Source organism: Pinus tabuliformis, chromosome 4_1 (genome assembly GCF_031772625.1).
Source record: "Pinus tabuliformis cultivar Carrire ecotype Pingquan chromosome 4_1, CPIR1, whole genome shotgun sequence".
NCBI lineage: Eukaryota > Viridiplantae > Streptophyta > Pinopsida > Pinales > Pinaceae > Pinus > Pinus tabuliformis.
Window position 1 is genome coordinate 698,225,501 of NC_142303.1, and position 4,747 is coordinate 698,230,247.

Sequence of the window (4,747 nt, forward strand, 5' to 3'; positions counted from 1 at the left end):
AATCCTTAAGCTTCCATAGCTCATCTCTGTATTCTTTCAGCCTTGAATGCTTTGCTTGGAAGGTTTTCTTAACTTGCTGAATGATCACGGCTACGTCTCCAAACACTTTCAGACCTTTGATGCCCGTTTCTTTAGTAGTGTTTAAGCACAATATCAAGGCTTCATACTTTGCTATGTTATTTGTGACCTGAAAAGTTAATTTGAAATATAAATAAATGCATTCCTTTGTGGGGAACACGAGGACTACACCTGGCCCTATAGCTTCCTTAGAGAAAGCTCCATCAAAGAACATGTCCTAAATTTGTGGGCCTTCTTCCTCCGCGATCTAGAAAATTGGTTTCTTAAGCTACATGAAGGCCAACTAGGATTCTTTAGTCTGATGAATACAAGCTCCAAAATCCGTGTCAACAACGTAGATGGGATGATTAGTGGGATTCTTTTCATCACTAATTAGATAAGCCAACTGAGCTTTCCTGTATAATCTCTTGCTCTCACCTCCAAAAAATGGGATGGTAGAGTAGGACAGATAATTTTGCAATGTTCCACCTAATCTCTTGATCCAACCTCTGGAAAGCAACATGCCAAACTTGGGGGGTACATCTGCTACCACAATATCCATCATCATGCTCTTCATGGGCAACTGAGACAAGGTGATGGCCGCTTGATTAATCCCAAACATTTCACTTTCCGAGAGTCAAAAGAAAATAGGTCATGATAAGGCTTGGTAATGTCAAGACCCAAATCATCCATAACAGCCTTGGGCATTAGATTATGGCTAGCTCCAGTGTCCAGAAGGAAATTATGAAGGATTTTGTCATGAATAGTCAGTGAGACATAGAATGATGGGGAGTTGTCTTCACAATTTTCAATCATTGGGATGAGAATAACAGCTGGTCTATCATCTTGCAAATTTACATAGTTAGTGAAGGCTTGGATGGCTTTCGGCTCAAGGGCCTTGAGGATGGATCTCTTGAAGGCCTCATTCTTCGCTAGTTCAATCAGAGGTATAGGTATTATTAGCTTCTAAATTTCTGATTGAAAATTAAAAGGAGAAAGAGACTTGTCAAGGCCTCTTACCCCGTGAGCTGGAGCTTTTAGGATGATGGGATCAACTGCTGCCACTTCTTCCTATTAGCTTGTTGTATTGTAAGGACAACAACTCTTTAAATAGGAGTTTCCTTGGCATTATTCATCTTCGACCTCAGGTTATATATGTTTTTATCTTCTGTTTGTAGAACAAAATCACCATCCCACTCTTGGCTGATCCATTCATTGAATAATGAATTTTCATAGGCAGCTAAGGTCGAAATGGAAGCACTACCTTTGTCTTCCATACAATTGATATCATCATCTTCTTCAAACTATTCTTCATCCATGACTACGTCCTGGAAAGGGGTCTTCACCCTTTGGTCTTCATTGGCATCTTTGCTTCTTTGCAGAATCTGGAACTACTCATTAGCTCTTATATATGGATTTGGATTTGGATTTCTAGGAGCAAAGGTATTATGAACTCTTCCTTTCCTAGGGTGCTGCTCAACCTTTAATTTGAAGATTTCAGAGGCTAATGACTCTATCATCTTGGTCATTTTATCAATCTTGGGGTCTAAAGATGACGAAGACTTTCCCTTCTGTCTTCTTCTATCAAAATTTCCCTTGAGCTTCTCTATGGCCACAATTTTTGATTCTACTTCCAAGGCTGCATCCTGCATAATAGCCAAAGTAGCACATCACCTCACCCTCAACAGTAGACAAAAGTCAGAATCAAAAGCATTGGCACAGGTGAGTTTAGCAGAGGTAGTGGTGGGTTTTACTTCAACTGGTATATTTTTGTACATGCGGTTAAACCTATTATTAAAATCAGAAAGAAACTCACCATTTTCCGTCTTAAGTTGCCAATTCTTTAGGAATGCATCATCTAATGCCTCAATATCGGCTATAGATCTTGGGGTCAGTTCTCTGAACCATTTTCTAGCCTCTCCATCTAGCCTTTGGATAAAGACTCTCATCCACACATCATCTTCACTAATGTCCATGTTATCAGCATACCTATAGAATGATTCAAGATGTTCCTCATCTGTAATACCTTCAGTCCCAGTGAACTTGGGCCTATACTTCTGCTATTCTCCAGTAGGCATGGCATTCAAAGGAGTGGGTGTGACTAGAGGTCCATACCTAGTAGCTATGATTCTTTCCATTTTGGTAGGTGCTTGTGGTCCTGCCATAGCTGTGGTGGCTATAAGGGTACTGGCAGTTTGAATGATATAGGTCTGAGGAGTGACTGATAAGACTAAGGGTGTATGATGGGTAGTAGGTGGGGTTTCCTTTGGGCATATAATAAAAAGAAAACCTAAATAATTAGGAGCTTTATGAATCTCTGAGATTTTTTCTTCGCTTCTACTATTAGGTACTATACTCTCAACATGTATTTGTTCTATTACAAGATTTTCTTGAAGAGATATAGAATATTGTTTAGATTTACCTGAACCTGATGCTCCTTTCTGCAATACTTTTCTTTCTTTGATGATTTTTTCAGGATCATATACTGGGTCAACTTGTGGCTTCTAAGGATTTCTCCAAGTATGCCTCACAAACTAAGCCAAAACTATGAAGTGGAGTCACCAAGAGGTTCGTCCTCCAGTAGAGTCGCTAGATAGATGATTATAATTGAAAAAGTGCCCATACTTTGTCTATCATCAAAGTTGGATCTATGTCGTCTCCCAGGGAAGCTGAGCTTTAGTTTCCTCTCCCCAGCAACAGTGCCAATTATGTTATCACTCTAGGAAACTCTCCTAGGTTGTAGCTTAGAGATGCCTGGTAACATATAATCTTCAATATTGTTCTAGGAACTATTGGAATGGATGAAGGTTTGGATCAAGCTAGATAACTGTTTCAACTCTGTTTTTACCCAAGATATGCATGAACACCCTCAGCTTTACAAGGCTTTAGACCGCTAATGCTCAATAGTTTGTAGATTCATTGGATAGATGGAGAATACTAACTGTACCAACAGATGCATATATAAACACATATGAATGGCTAGCTATAGGAAGTAAATGAAGCTTGCAAATCTAATTTATCAATGTAGAGATAATATGATAGTTATCTGGCATTAGGCACAGAAGAAACATGAATAACTTGTTCAAGTGCAAGCTTAGAACATAAGAGAAAGTGGAAATTGAACATATAATAGAAAAAGAAGCTTATATTGCTAGAATGAAGATGAGAATCTTGAGTATCAAAGTATCCATAGTCTCCAAAAGTTGAACCCTTGTTACTCTGAATTCTCACATATTTAAAGGCCCTTTTACAATGCTCTCAAGCCTTCTAAGGCTTAAGAGGTATTAATATATTCCCTTTGCCTTTAACAAATTGATGCCCTGACTAGGTACGCATGGGCTCAGAGGTTTCTTCTATGACAGTAGAGTAACCTCATTGTGGTACTTTGCTACATTGGCAGGGAGCTCGCTCGTGCCAGAGATGCCCCACGATCACTTCTGTTGGTTTTGGCTGTGTTGCGTTGTTGATGCTCCATGATCACTTCTATTTCAGGCTACATCGTGTTGTGGCCCTTTTTTTTCACTTTTCAGCTTTTGTCTCCCGGCAACTATTCCCCAGCCTCTATTCTGTGATGGAATGGATCTTCGGGCCTTTGTAATCCCTTTAAATACTAACAATGATTGTTTTCTAGTTTATACAGAAAACGCTGCAACACTGTAAAATCCCACCAAGCTCTATTTATTTCAGACTTAAAAAGTCCTTGAACTCTGTCTATTCCTCTATCGGGTCCATACTTATCGCTATCGCAAATCGCAAGTGGCCTGTTCCCTTTCTTCCCCTTTGTATTTTAGAAATATGTCAAAAACTGCGAAAATGCATTGAAAATGGCTTTTCTGCGGACCTCAAATGTTATGAAATAATATTTAGAATACCGTCGGGTCTAGTTCATCGGATCACACACATATATGTGTAAAGGCATCACTCCATGGTGTTGCTCTGATGCAATATAGCGATGCGATTTGATCGTAATCACATATCACTCATGCCCTAGACCATTAATAGCACTCTTTGTTAATCTCTGATAGTGATAATGTGATGCGATGTGGGCCATTGATCTACACGCATGATCAATAGTCCACATTGCATCGCTGATTGTTGTCGCAAGTTCCATACAGTCCACATCGATATTCGCTGATTGCGACCCGCCGATCAAATCTTGACTGTTGATCAGCCACATTTGACGGCTGTTGTGCGTATCAATGTTTATGCCTCCAATACTTGTTTTCTCATTGTTTTCTCTAGTTTTCTACCTCTTGATAGTGATTTTCCACCATTCTGAGGGCCCTTGGAATGCAATTGTTTGATCTTTGAATGATCCTTAAGAAATTTTGAAGACTTCGGGAGTGTTTTGGATTTATTTTTGGGCCATTTTCCAAAAAGGCTAACAGTCCTCACAATCTTCTCAACAATGCCTCCTCACACTTGTATATATTCATTAACAAAAGAAACAAATTCCAATTTAGGAAAAACAAAATTATATAACAAAAATATTCTCACACTTGTATATATTCCTTGACCCTTCGTTACAAAAGTTATTCCCAAAATGTCTTTGATACCAAGAAAGAAATCATAACTTCTCACACACACAAAAAATTTGTTTTTCTATTAGATTTCACACCAGGATACATCACACTAATATAGTGCATATGAGATCTAATAGATTCTAAGATAGGATATTTTTTGTGGAGAA